Here is a 22,211-nt window from a genome sequence, read left to right as displayed (position 1 = left end):
TATCCTCATTTCAGGAAGGATTCTAATTTAGGGAAAGAAAAGTTATGTAACTTTCTCTGGTTCACCCAGCTAATAAGCGGTACAGCTGAGATGTGATTTCAAGCTCCATTCCCCAGCTGACTGCAGAGTCCATTCTCCTACACTGGCCACTAACAACTTACAACAGTATTTGTCTTTTTCTTTCTTTTTCTGATAAAAAATATTGCTAGCAGCAGGGCTATTTCCTGATATGTGAAGACTTTCTTCAGGAAGTAAGAGTTTTATTGGTAGATACCATTGTTTTCAGCTTTTCTAATGTGTCCCAATTTGGAAAATTCCCCAAAATAGGAGAGAAAAAGTGTGTTTTCAAACACATCCTCTTACATTGGGTGTATTAAAATGGCAAGAGTGCTTAAAAACATTCTTTAGACTTTTTTTTTTAATGTAAGAACAATCTAAAACTTTTTTTTTTTTTTTTTTTTTTGGCATCAGGGATCAAACTCATGACCTCGCACTTGCCAGGCAGGCACTTACACCACTGAGCTCAATCTCCAGCCCTCTAAAACCATTTCTAAATGATAAAAAAAAAAAAAAGTGGAAAAAATATTGGGTTGAGCTTATCTTTCTACTTATAATTAAGTGACAGGCTTAGTTGCTTCTTAACATGGCTTCCAGTCCTTCATACTAAAATTTATGAAGGAGAAATAAATTACTTACTGCAACTTCCTGTGGCTTTTCCTTTTCCCAGCATAAGAGTCTAAATCTTTATTTCAAAGTGGGAGATTACAGAGTCGCAGGAGATACAGTGAATCCTTTGAAGCAAGCTAAAATTTATCTTTTATTTTAAAAGGGATAACTTTGAGTGAGGCATTTTAGCATGTAGATGTGTATTTTTGCCTAGAAAAAGAAAAGGGAAAACTTGATACAATCAAGTTTTATTGGACTTTTTCTTCGAAATACAAATTTGGGGTAATGTCCCATAAACATCTTTGAGATTGAGTGATTCGGGTTTGGGAGAAGCATCGCCAAATGCCACAGAGTCTACCCTACAGGAGGGAATGAGTTTGTTTCCTGGAATGACGAGCAAGTTGCTGTTTAATGTAGCACAACAAAACAGGAGGCGACAGTAGGAAGAGCGGTGCAAACGTGAGCACGGGGTCTCCCGTTTGTATGAGCGAAGTGAAAACTGGCTCCTAGGGCAGTGGTTAGGAAACAACCAGCTAAAAAGGATCCCTTGTGAAGAGTCATGGCAAATAGACATTTAGAGCAGTGCATTTAATATTCAATTTCAAGTTTCCTTGTTGCAGATGTTATACATTGCCCTCAAGTCCTATGATTTAAAAAATTTTAAAAAGCCATGTTGAAGCTCAAAGTGGAAAGAAATCAAAACTGTGTAAAGCTGTTGCCTGGGATCAATGATGGCAAGCAAAATCTCAGGAAAGTGTAAAAAGGAGGGCTCTCCCTATATCAGGATTGTTTGGTAGGAAGCATCTAAGGATTCACTGCAGACAATGGACAGAGGTGGTGGCCACGTGCTGTCTTTACAATTTGCACCAACCGAAAAGCGAATCTGTTCTCATCTACAGTGGATTATCATGCTTATGACAACAGGGTCTACAGCAGGCTGGAGGGAAGACCAGGAAAGAGGAAGGGAGAACAGCAAAAAAATAGTATCTAGATTTACGTTGTTCTTCTTTTGATTTAAAGGGCACAGCAATAATTCCCCTGTGAGTAATAATGATATCCTGTATTTATATAAATTTTAAACTATAAATTTGAAAAAACAGTAACTTTTTAGACCTTACTATTTACAGTCATTGCAGTGATCTACACAAATCATTTAAATTCCACAGCCACTTTATAAATAAATATTATTATTATCCACAATTTACAGATGGAGAAACTGAGGCTCAGCAATATATACTACTGCTCCCAACATTCAAAAGCCAAAAGATAAGGAAATCAGTTTGATTCCAGAGAACAAGCTCATCATCACTACAGTATAGTGCTTCATGCTCCAAAAAGTACTTCATACTCCAAAAAGTACTACCTAACCTAGAAAATACATTTGTAACATTAATTTTAAAAGCTGTGATTATATAGTCTCCATTTTTCAGAGATGGACATTGCTCAGGAAAGTTATATTATTTGTCCCAACTTACATGATGAATTGTTGGCATAGAAGAAACTAGAATCATGTGCTCCTAACTCCCAAGGTTTCCCATTCCCTCACAAATACGTAAATGTAGTAACATTAATTAACAAAACATTTTTCCACTTCATCTAAAAGAGAATTGAGTAAAACATGGTCCTGACTCTGAAGAAACTTATATATCTCAGCACAGATATGTAACTGTATCTAATTGTTTTAACCAATATTTGTTGATTATCAAAAATACGCTAGACATATACGCCAGATATTGTTCTGGGTGCTGGGTGTGAGAGTGATAAAAAGTGGCCGCTTCCCTCTTGGAGCTCATAGTGTGGACGAGCAGGACAGAGTTCTCTATGCCATCTCAGTGTACTGGCGTGAGAGTGCATCTGGGAATCCTCCCAGAAGACAGAGTGCACTTGGATGGGTAAGTAGAAACTTTTCACTTGAGGAATAAAGAAAGATAACTTAAAAAGTAAACATCTGTGTGACCTAGAAGAATGATATGTTAGTTAATGCTTTCTTTGCTAAAACGCAATATCCGCAGTTTGAAGTGGCTTGAAGTCTAGGAAGTTTCAGTCTGCAGTCCTGGCTCCAAGGCAGAACGGCATAGTGGCAGAGTCTGGTGGAGGAAGGCTGCTCACAGCATGGCATCCAGAAATCAATGAGAAAAAAAAGGAAGGAGTCAGGGAGGGAGATGGATCCTTCTAGGTCATGCCCCAAGTACCCCATCTTTAACCAGTCCCTACCTCCCAACAGACACTCAGCTGTGAACTTCTCAGTGGGTAAATCCACTGATGAGTATATGGCCCCTATGATCTAATAACCTTCAATAAGCCCTGGCTTTGAATGCATGAGAGTTTGGGGGGACATTCTAGATCTAAACCATCATAAAATCCAAAAATGAGTCCAGACCATTTGGGGAATAGATTAATTGTAGAGGAGCATGGCCTGCTAGGTATTGAAGAGGAGAAAGAAAAGATTGGAAATATAGTCAGAAGCCGGGACGTGAAGAACCTTCACTGATCTGTTACGATGTCGATAAGGAATAAATGGTTGGCAAGGGATAAAAATGCAAATACCAGAAGGGATGAGGCATTTGAGCTTTGTAGGATAAACTCTTTTCTAATCTCAAGAGCCACCTTTCATTCACAAGACACAACATTTCTGCATTATTTCACAAACAAAAGTCACCAGGCAAATCATTTCATTCTAACAAAGAACCAACCAACCAATGGGTCTGAATCATCCATAAATGTTTCCCAGGCTTGTGTTGTGATATCTGCATTTGAACTAATTTGCTGCAGCACCATCTGCTTAAAAACAGTCCTCACAGGTGGCCAGCTGCCTGTCAGACACTACACATTTGTCATACACACTGTAAGATAGAAAAAAAAAAGCTCCTAAAACTCTGTACTTCTGAGTGTGCTTATGTAAGAGAGTGACAATAATTATTACCAAGAACAAGGTCAACTGCTTTTACTAAGCATTGTGGAAAAATATGAAAGCACAACGGTGGTGGAGTGGGTGAGCAGGTAAAGGGGTATGAAGGATAATTACAATTAAGAAAAGACAGAAAAATTAGCATTCTCTGTTCTGGTTCCTACAAATGCATGACCTGCCCTCATTTTCTCCAGAAGAACAACTGAAGGCTGGATGTTAGCAGGCAATTTTGCCTCTGTTGTAGGATAGAAAGAAAGAAAAAGGTTGTGGGTGTACATGCATGTACCTGTGTGTGCATGTGCATGTGTGTATATAGTTCGGTACACACACGCGTGGCCATGTGCATGTGCCTGAGTGAATAGGGATTTCAAAGTTCTGGTGTGAAGTCTGCTAGCCAACATTCAGAGGATTCTCCCTGCCCCACTAGCTAACCATCAGAAGGATAACTAACATTTTAAATATCGCAAAATGCTTCATTTCCAAAGAAGGATACATATAATAATAATTTATCACTTATTACACATAATGAGAAAGAAAGAAAAAACAACCTGTCAGTGAAGGTGTGTTTTTGCTTGGTTTTGGGAGGGGGTGGTTTCAGGATAAATGGAAAGAATTAAGCTGAACTGTTTCTGGAATATGAGTTAATTGAGAGTAAAGAATATTTTTCCCCCAAAGGAGGGAAATGGGAGAAAAACAGTAATCAAGATGTATCATGAACAGATACAAATTCCCTATGATGAATGTGATCATAGTGAATATCTAAAATGTACCAGTAAACCTAATTTTTAAAAAAGATCTTATGTTCTGACTTAGGGTTTTCCATAATTAATCACCCACTGTGGCCTCATATACAATAAAAGATTTTTGTATTCTTCAAGAGAACAAGTAGTTGGTTGATTTTGAAACTATTCAGCTAGTTCAATTTTAGAGCAGGTGATTTATAGCAGATTCTCAGAATTGCTCTTTTAATAAGCTTTGTCTTGTTTTAGGAAAAAGCTGTGATAACTGGTGTATGGAATCCCTTGATCAAGTAGATGAAAGTAGGTTAAAAGGTAAGAAATATTTTTTCTTATCCTTTCCTGTGCCTAGAAAGAAAAGTTTTGAATGCTGCTAAAATCTCACAAGGTCACAGAACTGTTGTCTTGTTTTCCTTGAAGTTCAGTCTGCAACAAGCTCGGCACCCAGGAAGCAATTCAATTCTGTTTAGGAACTGTATCTGGTAATTACACTCTCCTTAAATCTATGCCTGAGTTGTAAATCGAAGAGAAACCTTCCTGCAGTCTCCCCATGATCCCCTTTTAAAGGGCACTTTCAAAAAATTTCAAGAACCTTCACAGTGCAGGTAACTGGTATTTAGGAAGATTGCAATGAAAAGTCATTAGATTTAATTATATGGAAATAAGGATTCTTCTTTTTCATGTTAATTATGTAGAAGTAAGGATTCTTCTTCTTTTTCATGGGTTTGCTTTTTGTTGTTGTTGAGTTTTTTTAGACAGGGTCTCAAACTCACTATGTAGCGCAGGGTATCCTTGAACTCACAGTGATCCTCCTGCTTCAGCCTCTGTAGTGCTGAAATTATAGGTATGCAATTATAGGTATGCACCATGTCTGCCAGCACTTTTCATTTAAAAAAAAATGAAACTAAGTAAAATCATTCATACTATGTACATTGTGTTGAATGAATTTTTGAACATACATAAAACAGGAATTTTTCCAAATTCCACTTTATTCTACCTCTATATAAGAAAATGAAACCAGTTATTGTTAGGGATAAATAAATGTGTTTTTAATCTTACAGATAAAAGATTAAATAGGTAAATTTTATTTCAACTTCCCTAAATCCTTAGCAAGGATTGATATATGTTGAATTTACATACATTAAAATTCCAAAGGAAAGAACAGAACCAAATGTATGTCATCTATGGACTTTGCTTATTCAGAGGATTTTCTGCTTTGAATTGTACTGCTGGTCTTCTATGTCTCTACCATGGGGACCCTGACCATTACACATGCCTTCATGTGCATAACACCTTCCTCACCATGCAGATATTGTCAATCAGTCATTTAAAAGATGAGTCTGGATGCTTTTTCAGAATTCTGCACACAATATTTCAGGCTGTTCCTACCAAGACAATTGGACTAAAATTTGTGGTGAAACAAATTCACTTCCTTTTATTGAAGTCATAAAATTGGCTCATTTCCCCCACTCCCTAGGGAATGTAAATTTCAGAATTTGTAGAGTAAAAGAAAGTGCTTGGAGAATTCACTGGATTAAAATAGACCCTCTAGGGGCTGGGGATTTAGCTCAGTGGCATAAGCGCCTGCCTTGCAAGCAGGCAGTCATGAGTTCGATCCCTGGTACCGGTAAAAAGGAAAAAGACCAAAAAAAAAAGGAAAAAAAAAAAAATAGACCCTCTAATCGGGCCTGACCACTCTTCTGCCTCTACTGTTCCCTTTTCTTCTACCTCTCCTAACCCACATCTTTATCCATCCCTCACTTCTTCCTTTGCTAACTGTTCGTGGAGGGATCAGAATTTCCAGTTCTTCCATTCCTTGGAAGTACATTGGTGTCCCCAGAGCAAACCAAACAAATCAGAGAAATCAGTAAAACACCACATTCTGTAATTTATTTTGCAGTAATCTGCCAGGTGAAATTTAGGGTGAAAGTGCTTTACATTTTCTTAGCACGTAAGCTCAGCTGGAAACACTTTCTTGTATATGCTGAAGTTTCATAATACTGTGAAATGATTTGGGGAAGGGAACAGTTCCATGGAAAACGACAAAACCTGTCTTACTTCAACAATAGATGTCTGGACAATTGAGTTTCATCATAGAGCTTCTCAGGAATGTAAGCCATTGTAAGCACTTCATGGTGCCATTTATGTGTATTATGGACTGTCCGGTGAAACATTTTGAGCACCTAAAGGGGCTCCTTGGCTACCTCAAGTTCCTATCAGAAGAGAAGGATAATCTTTATACAAGAGATTGGAAAATTCGGTGTGTGCCTCCCTCGTCATATTTCACAGTACAGAATAAAAGAGAAAAGCAATTCTGGAGAAAAGTTTAGTCTCTAAAGAATTTTTAAAATATAATTAATCTGGAAGAATCTAAGTTTATGTGGTTTTGCTTTGCTTTTCTGTGATTAACTTTAGTAGAAGTATAAGTGCATTTGTTAAAGAGCTTACTGTTTCTTCATCCGAAGCCCTGTTTGCCTTGTTTTTGAGCACAGCTATGCCAACTGTGTCCATAATAATGCGAAAAATCCATCCATCTCCCAAAGAGATTACATGAAAAAAATTGTTTAGCCTATTTTCCTTTTTAGTACTGTGCTTAAATTATTGAAAAGCAAAATAAGTAATTTGGGTACTTAACTCTATCAAGGCCAAATGGAAACATACAGTAATCATTCTTTTGGGTACCAGTAATCAAATTCATAGCCTTGCGCTTACCAGACAGGTGCTGTGTTGCTGAGCTACATTCACTGCCCCTAGTAATCATTCTTGAATAGACATTAAATCAAAAGCAAATATTCCTTTCCATTCAGATTCTAGGTCAGGGATGCTGAATGGTTATAAAATAAAATAAGAAGAAATGCTGAAATAGTCACATTAATTTTTCCCTCGAGGAAAACTTCAGATAAGTTAAATCCTTCTGCTATCCCTGCATATAGATTTGAAAGATCTAATGGATAATATTTGCTAAGCAGTAAAATGATGATATGATTAAGCTGTTGCCACTTAGTTGTGTTTGAGCCCTTGGTTCAGGTAACAATGAAATATATACTGAGCACGAGAGAAAAAGTGGTCAGACAAAAGAGATAATTGATTTTGTTCTCAAGGAGTTTGAACTACTCTATTAAATACCATTTATGAATGCATATTTTAGAGGCACGATGACAAAGGAACAGATAATACTCCTAGGAATAGATATTTATGAGGTGAAAAATTTGTTCTTTAATGGGAAATAATTTTAAAATACATTTTGATCTGTAATCTCTTTATTTTACCTATTGAATTAAAACTAGGAGACCTATTTAATTTTAGCACCCCAAAAATTACCTTTTAGTTAAGCTGAAAATCAAATCAGTTACTTTGATTTTTGTGAGTTTCTTTCTCATATGAAATAACCAAACCGTTGTTTCTTTATTCTTAGTCTGTGTTAAAAAACTGACACACAAAAAAATGGAAACATTATATTCATGGGTTATAATACTTATATTTACAGTGTCAATACTACCCAAAGCAATCTATAAATGTATATAAATTCTTGGCAATATTCCAGTAGCATATTTGAGAGAAAGGAAAAACTCATACAAAAGTCAAAGGATCTCAAATAGCCAATCCAACATTGAAAAAGAAAATTAACCTTTTATGTCTCATTTCCTGATTTCAAAACTTATTTCAAAGCTACAGTAATCAAAACACTGAAGTACTGGTCTAAAGACAGACAGATATAGATATATAGATATAGATAGATAAAGACAGTTAATAGAGAGCTCAAAAAAAATCCTTAAAATTATGGTTAAATTATTTTTGACAAGAATGTGAAGATCGTTCAGTGAGTTAAGGTATCACTTCAGTAAATACACAGAAAAGCTAAATCCTTACCTAATAACATATACAAAACTGACTCAAAAGGGTCTAAGACCTAAAGACAAGAGCTAAAACCATAAAAATCTTAGAAGAAAATTTATGATTCAAACTTTTTGATACAATATCAAAAGTAGAGGCAACAAATGCAAAGATAGATAAAGGAAATTGTATCAAAACTGAAAATTTTTGTCCAACAAAAAAACAGAGTTTAGGGAATAGTAAACAAACTACCAAAAAAAGAGAAAATATTTGCACATCATATACCCAATAAGGGGTTAAGTTTAAAATGTATAGAATTCTTACAATCCAATAAGAAAAATACAAACATGAAAGAATGAGCAAAGAACTTTAATAGACATCTCTTCAAAGAAGATGTATAAATGGTCAATAAACACAGGAAAAGATCCTCAACACACTGATCACTAGGAAAACAGAAATCAAAATAAAATGCAAAATCAGAATGAAGTGCCACATTAAATCTTCCACAGTGCCTAATATAAAAATGAGAAAAGAAAAGATTCAGAGGGTGTGAAAAATCGGGAACACTTGTGATGCAGTGGCGTGAATGTAAATATAACGGTGTGGCAACTATGAAAAATAATGCAATAATGTCTCTAAAACTCAGAAATAAAATTTTCGTATATGCCAGCAATTCAGATTCTGGGTATATGTCTAAAGTAATTAAACTCAGGGTCTCAAAGAGATATTTGTATACATCTTACTCATATTACTTAAAAGGTGAAAGCAAGCCAAGTGCTCATTAATAGAGAAAACATGGTACAGCACATACATACAGTGGAATATTATTTAACCTTCAAAGAGGAAGAAAATTATGACACAGGTTACATCTGTGAGGTTACCCTAAGTGAAATAAATCAATTACAAAAGACAGTATATAATATCACTTATAGGAGGTTTCTAGAGCACTCATATTCATAGACCCAGAAAATCAAACAATAGTTGCCAGGGGCTAGAAAAAGAGGAAAGATTGGCAGCTATTGTTCAATGAGTACAGAGTTTAAATTTTGCAAAATGAGAAGGGTTGCAGAGCTTATACAACAGTGTGAATTATTTAACATTACTGAACTGCATATTTAAAAATGTTTAAAATGGCAACTTTTATGTTTTGTGTGTTTTACAACTTAAAAAAAAGAATTTGAGAACAACTTTTATATCTAGGAATTTGTCACTAGGGTCTACAGTTCAAGGATTTCTTTTGCCGACTGTTAAAATATGCCTTCATCTACAACTACGGTTCCTCGAGTAATCTGCACATACAGGGCATTTACCCTGTATACTAGATTCTGTTACAGTCATGATAAACCCCATAAGATAAACCAAAATTAATTCCTCTTTTAATTGAGGACAAAGGAAAATGGGAAGCCTAACTATGCTGACTGAGCACCAGAACAACACCGAGAGTGCAAGTTCTTAGAGAAATGTTGTACTGGGAATCAGACCTGAGTTGAAGCTTCACATCATTTAGCCCATTCGTTCAACACATCTCTTAAATTATATCCCTCATCCCTTCATCAGTAACTTGGAAGTTAGGGGCTAAATTGCCTCTAATATCCTTTCCAAATATAATTTCATTATGCATAAGTGAATAAAAATCCTGGTACACCTATCTTATCTCAGTTGCAAGCTATCATATAGCTGGATGTTTTGAAAACATGCACTTGTGCTCTATTTTTAACAGATAATATAATATATTAGGATAGGCTTCACCCTTTCACACCCTTCTAATGGAGAAGTGGACTCTACTTCCCCCTCCATCAGGCTCAATCATAGGTGATCTGTGATAATTTTCACCAACGCAATACAGAAAAAGTGACACCATGCCAGACTCTGAGCCAGACTTAAGAGAATTGAGAGGCCTTACTCCAACTACCTATACATTAGGCCACATGAGGAGACTCTGAGGTTGTGTGGAGAAGAGAGGAGCTCAAATGAGCCACCACCAACATGCACAGCGTGTGACTGAAACCACTTTGACCGTCTACAGTGACCCTCAATCCAGTCATCCAAGACATCGCATAGAGCAAGTACATTCATCCAGTAGAGCCCTGCCAAAATTATTGACTCACAAAATCATGAGTATAATAAATATCCTGGGTATAGATTGTTATATACAATAAATAACCGTAAAAAAGGATTTAGGAATTTAAGTGATGAACTTTCCAAACTTCTACCATCCTTTTAGGAAAGGTTATTTGGACGAAATGTTGAAGGACCAGAGATAAAATATGTAATTATAGGAGGATGTCAAAGTAGAAATGAATTCAGAAAAGTTAAACATTTCTCGTTTTAGCATGAGATTAGGCACATTCTAGAAAATGATCACATGGAAGAGGATCAGCTCAACACTGATTGTAAACAATAGTTCATTTTGCCACACAGAAGTGTTAGTGAGAACATGGGGACCTCTTGCTAATGCTAGCTTTCCTTGCTTACTTTTGCCTGAAATTCCTGGCACTGCTCTCCGTGCCTCAGACACCTGACCACTGTTCACAGGGTCATCTTATGAAGCTGACCTAATAAATGGTACCTGAGTGTTGGAATGGGGCACAGAAGTAGAGAATGACACATTACTGTCACTGATAGAAAGCAAGCGAGATATTGCTCTTAGCCAAGACACACAGTAAAAACCTCACAATTACTTGTGTTTTATTCTGTCCCCCAGAGTGACTCCTGATGTAGCTTAGAAAGGTGATGGAAAAGTTGCCAACTTCTAACACTATGCAAAGAAATAGAAAAGAAAGTTGAAAAGGGAAAAAGACTTCTAACTCCAATCCTCCGAGTTCAACCAACAACAGAAGGAAATGGACCATCCATATCAAGACCACCTCTCATTCCATATGCAAACCCAGGGGCTTATATATCATTTATCCTCAGCCACGATTTACAGGTATTTGTTTTTGGCATTTTCGGAGATCAGTCCCTGACAGACCTATTATACAACAAGCAATTTCATTCAGCTTGGAAATTGTACTTTGTAATTACACTATCCTTCAATAGTCACTCTGACTAGAATGTAAATAATCCAGGGAATTATACGGCTCAACGCTTATACATTTAAAATAAAGTTGGATGTAAAATTTAAAACAGGGGATATGAACTGATACCCCTGGTGGTTTCCTCCATAATCCCTGAACTCATACACAGGCATTTCAATTATTTTGGTGTATATAATCTTCTAAATTCAGTGTTTATTAGCTGTTTTCTTTCTTGTTTTCTTTTTAAATATAAAACTGGCTTATGAAGAATTCTATTTGAATATGGTTCTTCAAGTCCCCACGGAAAGAAAGATATTCTTTTGTGCAAAATTAACAAATATTATTTTGGCTTAATTTTAAGTTATTTTCCTGCATTTAATATTGTTTACTTAATTATCTATAGCATTAATTTCTTCATTGTTAAGATTTGGGTATATATTTAAAATCAAACTTGTAAGATTGCTATAAAGGTTAGAGATAAAACATACAATGATACAAAAACAAAACTCTATAATCATTTGCCTGTGGAGCTCTGGATGAGTAGACTTGATTCTTCTAAAATTCAGTTTCCTCACCTATTTTATAAAGGTATTATATGCTTCCAACACAGAATTTTGTGAGAATTAGATGAAACTATATGTATATATGTAAATATCTTAGCAAGTGCTTCAGAAAATTGGCAGGATGAGGATGATATCCACACATAGCAGTTGCTACTGTTTCTAATATTGAATTTAGAGAAGATTGGATAAATTCTCCCCAATATCTATTCCAATCAGGAAAACTGAACCATGTGGTCTTCTCACTGTCAATGCTGATACAGAATTTATTCATTCAAAAATAATCCAGGTTTCAAATGTGGTGAGGGCCTGAATCCATTATAAAGATGATCAGAATAAAATGATCCATTTTCAGTGGCTTTGCTTGGCAATCCAGTCCTAGTTTACATTAGAAACAACTCTGGATCTCTCTAAACTGACAGTGATATACACTCCACCATCTCTTTGTCATTAGTTCTGGGCTATAGAGGCTGTGCAGGTGACCATGCTGTGCAGTCCTGAGAGCCACACCTTTAGTCAATAATCTCCTGGATTGCAGGAGATTGCACATGTCTCCTGGATTGCGGATGTCACAACTGGGGACCCTCTACTGAACAGATGCCTCAGCAAGGAAACAACAAGCAAATTGAAAACTCGTGTATCTCTCTGCCCTTCCTGTCTAAAATTCTATTAACTCAAGAGCTATAACTTGATTTTAGGATGTAGAATTAGCATAATCTCCATCTCTGAATAGAAAAGTTACAGAAATTCAAATGCTTATATTAGTTGTTCATGGATACTAGTTGTTCATCCAAAGGTCAGACATTTTAAAATAAACACTCTTGAGGTTAAACCAGTAGTTATCATTTGGAACTCTGAGAATTTTTAAGGCACTTCGGGTGATTATGGTTAAAGTACGAGAACTGAGTAGATGGGTTTCAAGACTTTTCCATACTTTCAAATTAGCTCTAAATGTAATAATTCTACATATTGACTTGATTTTAAGGAAAAACTGAACAGTAAAAAAGAAACTAAAAGTTCTACATAACTACTTTGTTCATTCTGTCTTTACTCTAGACCACCACATTTTTACAGGTTTGTATCACAAGGTAAAATGATGGTTTGGAAATTATCTGCTTGTATTGAATCATGATACCAAGGTCTGTGTAAAGAGCATTTAAAAAGTATTTTTAAAGTACTGAGTTAATATGGTGTCATCTGCATAGACCAAGAGAACCAGGCAACTGTCATAACTCTGCGTAATTTCAAAGTGTGCAAACACAGCAACAGCATGAAGCTTGCTATTATTTAATTTTACCTTCACTATAGAAAACCCAAATCCTCCAGTAAGACTTCCAATAGAACAGTAATGATAATAGGGAATTGGAGGTCCTGTCCTCTCTTTTTGGGAAGACTGAGTGGGCCCAGGAAGGACTGAAAACCAAACATTTACCAGCTGTAAAAGAGAGGGGTGATTGGAAATTGCTCCTGAGAGAAGATCAAAGGTTGGGGCTTTGTGGAGAGAGGAAGGATAGTTTTTAAATCAGTTTTTAAATCATAAGGCTTTGTCAGTCACAAAGCATCAAGGCCTTTGCCTGGTAGAGAACAGTTCTGACACACAGAATGAAATGGGAAAATAGGAGGAAGAGGGAAGTCTCATGAACAATTTCGTGTAGATTTTTAAAATTGAATTTGTTCCTTTTTTTAACAAAAACTTAAATAATAAAAATAGCCAATAAAGTCAAAAGAAAAAGTGGTAGCAAGCAGTTAAGATGTCCAGGTAAGACTCACATGTGGCTCACAGGCCACCACACAACATCCGTGACCCATTACATTTTCCAAGGATTTGCTTCCTCATCTTTAGAATACAGCTCTTATGTATTTAAAGTAGAATTATTACAGGTATGTGGTGAGATGCTTGATGTCAAATTCTAGGAATAGTACCTCTAGATGAACAGAAACATCAATTTCCTTCCTTTCCTCATATCCAAACATCTAGGTAAAAAAGTGAATGGTTAACTTAAAAAATCATTTCTATCCCTCAGCTTTGAAGGTATGATATCATATGATAATAAACAAATAACAACAATAAATTATCAAGTGTTCTGATTATTGATTGGATAGTGTTTGGCTTCTTGCCTAAGATATCTAATGAAATGAATAGTTGATCCTTGCTACTAAGAGCATGGTCCATGAATAGCAGTATGAGAAGCTACCAGGAGCGTGGTAGAAATATAGATTCTCATATCTGCCCTCAGACTTGCTGAGTCAGATTGTGCATTTTGGAAACATCCTGAGGTTTTCTGTGTAAACACTAAAGTTTGGGTCACGAAGTTTTAGTCTGACTCTAAACCACCCAAAGAATACTTTCTTCTGTTTCAACAGGCTATAGATCTGACTCCTATGATAAAATCTTTAAGGTCCATATTGCCACAAGAAAATGGGCTTTATTCCTACTTTTGATGTCATCTAGTTGCGCTGAGCTCTTAATGGTTTTGTCCACCGTGGAAGGCTTCTATATGATTTTTGTTTTTCGGTAATGGATATTATGATGTAGTCAGCCTACTGAATTCAAAACTTTTAAAGTAATCCTGACAAAAATAACAATTTCTTTTCTAAATATAAACCACTTTCTATTGCAATTAAAATTTATTCAAGTAGCTTAAAATAATTTAATTCAGTTTATGTGAAGGGAATTTTTTTCCAGTCTTCAGTAGTTTTAATTATATGAAGAAAGTTTGCCTTAAATTCTTTTAATTTTCCTTCCTCCGCCCATCAGTGGACCCAAGAAATTTGCATTAATCATTTTTAAGAACGAAGAACTGAGCCAGATCAAAAGGAAAACTTAAAAGTCTAATAAAAGGACAAGGATCTCTTCACAGGGCTTTAGCATTCAGAATCGGATGTTTAGGGAGACCAGAGGATTCTCATTTTCCAGACCAGTGAAGCCAAGGTAACACTAAGGCACTGAAGCAAGGAAGAAAGTCAGGAGGCAGGGCAGTCAGGAGACCCTCGGTCTGCTCTAGAGTGGAGGGAGCACAGAGAACAGGAATTAAAATTTTAAAAGTTTGGATTTTTATGCAAGCTTTGCAGTGAGCTATTTGTGTAACTCTGGACATGATTACATGTTTATCAAAGACTCGGTATACCTTCTGTAAAATGAAGTACCACAAACCTCCTTGAAGTATGATGTGAACCAAATAACAAGGAGTGAATGTATGTAAAGCATCCAGAATGGTGCGTGGGAAGTAGGGAGAGTACAGCCATTCACATCACTCAGTAGAAACTGAGACTTTCAATAAAGGATGCTAACTACACCTACCCCATCACTGTCAGGTGTTCCAGCCTCGCATATCAACACTGTGGAAATTTGCATGCGTTCTGACAAATAATCCACTGAAGAATTTAGATAAGAAATTATAGCACCTTACTTTATGCATCACTTACTTTGTTCCAGGCACTTTTTGAAGCACTTTATGTATTTTCCTTTTATCTTTAAACTATATATATAGTTTATCTTTAACTATATATATAGCTGCTATTATTATCCCCATTTTACAGCATTGAAATGCAAAATGCAGAGATAAGTATAAGTGCCTTGCCCACAGTCACACAGTAAAGTGGTGTAATTGGACAGCTGTAATTTTCAACTTAGGGAACTTTTGTAATGATTATTGAATGCATGATGACCAGTTTTATATGCCCAGTTTTATTAGCTAAGCTATTATGGTGAGTCCCTCAGTCAAGATTGAGTCCAGACATTACTGTGAAGGTATTTTTAGATGTAATTAATATTTTAACTAATAGATCTTGAGAAAAGCGGATTACTCTCCATAATGCTCATGAGCATCATCAGAAGCTTTAAGAACAATTCCTGAGATTTCTCGCAGAAGTAATTTGCCCTTTTGACAGCAACACAGAAACCCTAACATCATTTCCAGTCTGCCTAGTCTGTTTGGAATTCAGACACAAACTGCATCAGCCCTAACTCAAATTAGCAGTGCCCAACAGATGACAGATTCACTATCCCCATACGATCATATGAACCAATTCCGTAAAGTAAATAAAATCAGTAAAATAAAACATCCTATCGATTGTCTTTCTTTAGAGAATGCCAGCTAAACAAATTAAGATATAGAATTCCTCTCTCTGCCCAGTGAGACTGTAGGGCACAGGAAAACCAATACAAAAATGCAGGGAAAGTTGAAAATGCTCACAGTGGCACTGGCAGCAGTATCCAGATACGCTGTGGCAGAAGTCCTGGGCTTATCAGCTTGACTGACTTTCCACCACAGAGTCCGTCTCTATTCTCTGGACACTTCCTGATACCAGTTCTGCTGCTTTAACATAGATGCTGTTATTCATTTTCTACCCTGTGGTCACTGCTGTATTTGCAAAAGCCTAGCTGGTTTCAATTACTTGCAAACAGAGAACCCTGACTACACGCAGGAAGAAACAGTGGTACTCTGGGAGTCTCACTCGCTGTGCCTTCAGTCAGCTTCCTATCACAACTCTTCAAGCTACTAGTTTGCATTGTTGCAATTTTATCGATAAGAAAACTGAAACAGACTTAATGAATTAAAATCAGGGAGTCTGAAACTCATCAGAAGTGATGACTAAGATAAGAAATGAATCCAGCTAGGGGCTGGGCATTTAGCTCAGCGGCATAAGCACCTACCTTGCAAGCAGGCAGTCATGAGTTCAATCCCCGGTACCGATAAAAAGGAAAAAGACAAAAAAAAAAAAAAGAAAAGAAATGAATCCAGCTTACAATGAACTCGTTCAGTACATATATATTGTGCCAGTATATCAAAATTAGAGGATGAAGCAGCAAAGAGACAAACTAAAAATGAATAAAAATCTGAAAGGAAAATAACTTCCTTATGCTTCAGGAAAAGCATAAGGAATCACTTAGCTATTGCACACACTCCTCAGAATAGGGAATGGGGAAAATTCAATCAAAAAGACTCTAGAACTCCAAACTGAGAGACATTAGTCACAAATAAAGATAGCAGAGAAGACATAGAATTGACCTTTCTTATCTGCGGGTGGTACATTCTAAGACCATCACCCCAGGAGATGAGTGAGATTGAGGATAGACAGGGACCCTATCTGTACTACATTTTTTCTTCTTAAGAGCTTTGACTTTTTCACCTGAAGTAAGCACTTTATAGGTTCTTCTTTGCCTATTCAAATGTCAGAATCACTGCTCTTGACCTTTGAAACCATTGTTGAATAAAGTAAGAGTTATTTGAATGCAAGCACTGTGGTGCTGTGAGAGCTGGTCTGATAAGCATGATAGTAGCTTATTCAGTGTAGTTACACTGGGCAAAAGGGTGATTCATAGCATCAAAGCAAGATGCTATGAGATTTCATTGTGCTACTCAGAATGGTGCACAATTAAAACTTATGAGTTGTTTATTTCCGGAATTTTTCATTTGATAGTTTCAGACCATAATCAACTGCTGGTAATTGAAACTACAGAAAGTGACACTTCAGATAAGGGGAGGACAATATACACCAGAAACAAAGAAGATTGCCTAATTATATCACACTAAACCTAAGGCAAAGGTTCATCTAACTACATATATTTTCTGATAGCTAAGAAACCTGGAAGACAAATATCAATTCTTTATTCAGTAAATTGGTGGGTAGCTTTCCAAGGATGCTTCCAATCCAAAGAAAATTACTACAGAGAAAAGCAACAGGGAGAATCCCAATAAAACAGAGACTCCTATCCAATTCTGATAAAAGTATTCAGTGAATCATTTGCTGAGTTATTTCCACACCCATAGCACTTTCAGTTAGGTTTAATGTCTTGCTTTTAAATCTTAAGAGAAAGATAAGAACTGTATATTTGAGAAAAATTTCTGCAAAGTGAGAATTTAATCCTCCAAAATCTAAAGAAAAGTCCCACATAAAGTATATCCAAAGAAAAAAAATAACTACCTGTCCACTCAAATGAACAGGTCCGGAACTGGAGTTTGTTTCACAGGTCCAAAAAAACTACCCCTATCATTGAACAGGTACCTTACTCAAAAAAACACCTGGAAACTGAAGATTAAAAAGAAACACTCGGAAAACAGTAGTTCATAAAGTATTTCTGTGACAAAAGAATGGCTTTACAGTTAATTCCTAGAAATTTAGATTGCCAAGTATTTGGTTATGAATCTCCCAAAATTATAATGGCAAAGCATTTTTCTGGTAAACCCATGTATCCAGAATTTCTAAACTGGAGAAAGTATTTGTCACTTGAAATGAGGAAAGAATAAACAAATATCTATAAGATCCCCATGAGACTTTACCTATTGATTCAACTTTACACAGAATGTTCATAGTGATTGGTTATGAAGTGAATTATAATAACCTCTCTGGTGAAATTCTTTCATAATTCCTTCTTTATCTGACCCAGTATTAACTAGAAAAATAAAACTAAAATGTCTCTCATCTTCCTTTAATTAACTTCATCAATTTTTTCATTGCTAAGATGGAATGATATTTCTGATGGCAAGTTTGCATAGCTCCAAAGAACAAATCTATTACACTAGTAAAGTAAAAGTAAATTTAATATAATTTCTCCAATAATTACTTTTCAATTTTAAGGACAGCAGAAAGTCTCAGCAAGTAAAACATATAATAACCATTGCTTTAGACTTGAAAATAATAGAGAATGGACCAGATTCTCACTTTTCACCTCATTTTACCTTTCAACTATGGCAAATAGCCTTGACCTTTTCTAAGTATAGGACTAAGAAATGGATTTCTCATTGTTATTATAACTCAACTGGATTTAAAACATGAGAAACTAAAAAAGGTGGTGAAGAAGTATCCATGCTGGATTTACTACTTTATAAATTGAGAGGTAATGAGCTGAATTTAGGTGAAACTTCCCAGGTATAGAAGTCATGGAAGGAAGCTGAAGTTAACTGCCTGCCTCTACCTAAAAGAGGAGAGTTTCTGGGGGTGAACCAAAAATGTCAGATGAGAAGAAAACAGCCAAATAGATGAGCTAGGAGAAACATACTGGTTGGGGATGGCCATAGTGCTTGGAAATCCTGAGTGCCTAAAGCATGCTTTGAAGTTTCTCTTTGCTGCCTCACAAACATCAGCTTCCTGAGAATTTTCAGCCAAAGTAGGCCATGTCCATGAGGTAAAGACATGTGTCTGTGTCTGTGTCTGTGTCTGTCTGTGTCTGTGTGTGTGTCTGTGTGTGTGTCTGTGTATGTGTCTGTATGTGTGTGTATGTCTGTGTCTGTGTCTCTGCAGGATGTAGAAGGAACTAAGTTTCATACATGGAAATACTTTATTGTAGAGGAGACTTCAGAAGTAATAAACAATTAGACATTTTGCAAAATCTTACAAGTATTTTTAATTTTGAAACAAGGATCAGGGAGATTCTTGAACAACTTTCACAAAAGCCAAAATGTATTTACCAAGTTGTATTTAGTGAAACAGATTAAATGCACTTTCGTGTTCGGCATGTTACCATTTATCATCCCAAATTATCACACTCCATCTTGGGTTTAGTGGAAATTAGATGAAGCAGGATATGGCTGTAGAAATAGGTAGTCCATCTAAAACACAATTGTTTTCTTTCCTTAAGAATTTGCCATTTTTAAGAAACTAGTTTTGCTGCAGCTGGATACTTTGAAAGAAATTCTTAATATAATTGAAACAGATTTCAATGAAATATCTAGCAATTTTTGTTACTATTCATTCTTATATATGAAAAATAAACAAAGCAAATATTTCTGTTTAGTTAGGTCTATTGAATAAGTCTTCCTCCTTGGAAATGCCTTATCCCTCTTTCTCAATGGAACTGAAGTTCTGTCTTCCTTCCCTTTAGACTTCTGAAAGTTTGTCTTTAGAAAATAGATTAGTGTTTTCCCTGAACTGAGAAAAAAAGAGTTCTTTTATTAAGTTATTATTTACCCTTTATGTTTGCCTTTTCTTCTCCCCTGTCAGTACATTCCATTTTAAAAAATCCTGTTCAATAACTAGCTGGCTGAGTTCATTTTCACATAAATTTATTCATATCACAGCAGCTACTTGGCACAGAATTCTACAAAATTCACTGACCTTGAAAGCCAGATAGGTGTGAGCAATGCTTTAGCTTTTCAAACCAAATGGAGAAATATTTACAACATGATGTTTTTCAGATACTGGGATTTGCAGTACACAAAAAAGTACCATAACTGTTTATTAAGAGCAATAACTTTATTCCCTTTGGACCACAGGCATGTTATTTTGATGACAATCTGCCAGTAGTCATTTTCTACAAGCTTCATGCCAGTTGCCCAGGAACGTGGGCAGAGATTACTGAGCAAACTGCCTGTCATTGTGATCGATATGGCCAAGCAAAAGTGAATGGATGGTTCTTTCTGTCACAGAGTCACTCAGCCTGTCCAAAGAGAAACAGGAGGCAGTCTAGCCATGTGACATTTTAAGAGCATTTTTATTTTCTTCATTTGCTGGTCCCCTTACTAACATCTCTTCAAGTCTCCTCTTAGCATTTATCCTATCATCATATTTCTGATCTTTAAGATGTTTTTAAAGAAAAAAATAAATACCATAGTTTATGGAGAGAAAGTAGAAGAAAGTCAGTAAACTTATGGCCCAATCAATTTAAGAATTCAGTAGAAAGCGAAACACCATCTTTATCCTATCTGTGCTCTTTTGGGAACCTGCCAATTTTTTTTTATTTTAAAGAGGGTAAAACAGAATAAAAACAATCAAAACAAGCCAGTGAAAGAGACACAGGATTTCAGAGCATCCTAAAATCAAAGATGGTTACCATAATGCCTTTTGATGTCTTCAAAATAGCTGCAGATATCTTTGGACACAGTAAAAATCAAACAGAACAGAATAGAATAGGAACAATAAAAACAAAGCAATGAATGCAATAAAGGACTTCAAAACAAGTCAATAGTAAATCCAAAATTGCTACTATAATATATCTTACTACTTTTGAAACAGCTACACCTGTCATGGGATTTAACATAATCAAACAAAACAAAAGAGAATAAAATCCAACCAAACAGTGGAAACAATATAGGACTTCCAAAACAAGACCACAGAGAATCAATAATGGCTACAAACCTCAGAAGGAAATGTCCCCTAGATGCCACACTACATATTGCTATCCTCTGAACCTATGATCAGACCACTGGCCCTAGATCTGCAATGTTAGTGAAACACAAAAGCACTACAGGCATCTAATTACATTTCACCTCAATATCTATCATCATAGCCTGTTTTCCCCTGGATAAGCCTGTTGCTTACAGGGAGGATGGGGGCAGATAGGTACTTATTATTTGCCAGCCCAGGCACCAGAAGGGGCTGGAGTCTGGATATTTCAATCTAGTGGTAGCCCACACATGATGCTAATATCCAGACTGGGCTTGCTTGATCGTGTAGCCTTGTTCTCTCTCCCTGGGCCCCCCGTACGTGAATGGCACTGACTCATGGGGAGAGGCTGGGATCTGACTATTCTAGTCCAACAGTGGCCTATGCTTGGCACTGATTTCCAGACTGAGCTTGCCTGTTGGAGTAGCCTTGTTCCCTCTCCTCCCACTCTGCAAATGACACTGACTTACAGAGAAGGCTGGGGTCTGGCTATTCCAGTCTGGTAGCAGTCCACATGGCACTGATTCCCAGACTGCAGCTGCCAATGTTTTAATGAAGTAAACAATAATATGCCCTGGAGTGAGAGGTGATTACCAGCACACAGGGAAGCTTTGGAACATCACTTTGAGCGGGTAAGACCCCGCCCAGCCTCCCAAATCATCTGAGGCCACACAGAAGGTCTCTGTGGGCAGGCCTAACTGAGCCACATTCAGCAACCCCTGGGCGTGGACAGCTGCCTGCATTCAGAGTTGTGCATGAGGTGATTTCCAGCACACAGAGAAGCTTTGGAACACCACTCTGAGCAGGTAAGACCATGCCCAGCCTCACAAATCACCAGAGGCCACACTGGAAGTCCATGCAGGCAGGCCTAACTGGGCCAAGCCCAGTGACCACGGGATGGTGAACAGCTGCCTGCATCCTACCTCACCAGCTAAAAGTGCATGAGGTAATTTCCAGTGCATGGGGAAGCCTTGGAACATTGTTTGGAGCCCAGATATATAGGAAAATGACAAAGCAAAAGAGCAAACCTCCAGCCCATCCTAAGGAAGCCTAGGGAACATGGACATAGGAGAAAATAAAAGCCAAAGACCTGAAATAACTCAAATGGTACAACTGAAGTAAAGAAACAACTCCAGGGCTGGGGATTTAGCTCAGCGGCATAAGCACCTGCCTTGCAAGCAGACAGTCATGAATTCGATCCCTGGTACTGATAAAAAGGAAAAGGACCAAAAAAAAAAAAAAAAAAGAAAGAATGAATGAATGAAAAAAAGAAACAACTCCAGGAAGCTATAAAAGAACTCAGATCAGAAATAATCTCGCAGGTAAAAGAAGAAATAAAAAATGCAATGAAAAAATGGTGAACACATCTAAAGAACACATAGTA

The sequence above is a fragment of the Cavia porcellus genome, unplaced genomic scaffold (genome assembly GCF_034190915.1).
Source record: "Cavia porcellus strain 051 isolate PalLab524CR breed Dunkin Hartley unplaced genomic scaffold, mCavPor4.1 scaffold_28, whole genome shotgun sequence".
In the NCBI taxonomy this organism is placed as follows: Eukaryota; Metazoa; Chordata; class Mammalia; order Rodentia; family Caviidae; genus Cavia; species Cavia porcellus.
Note: the sequence above shows the minus strand (reverse complement) of the source record.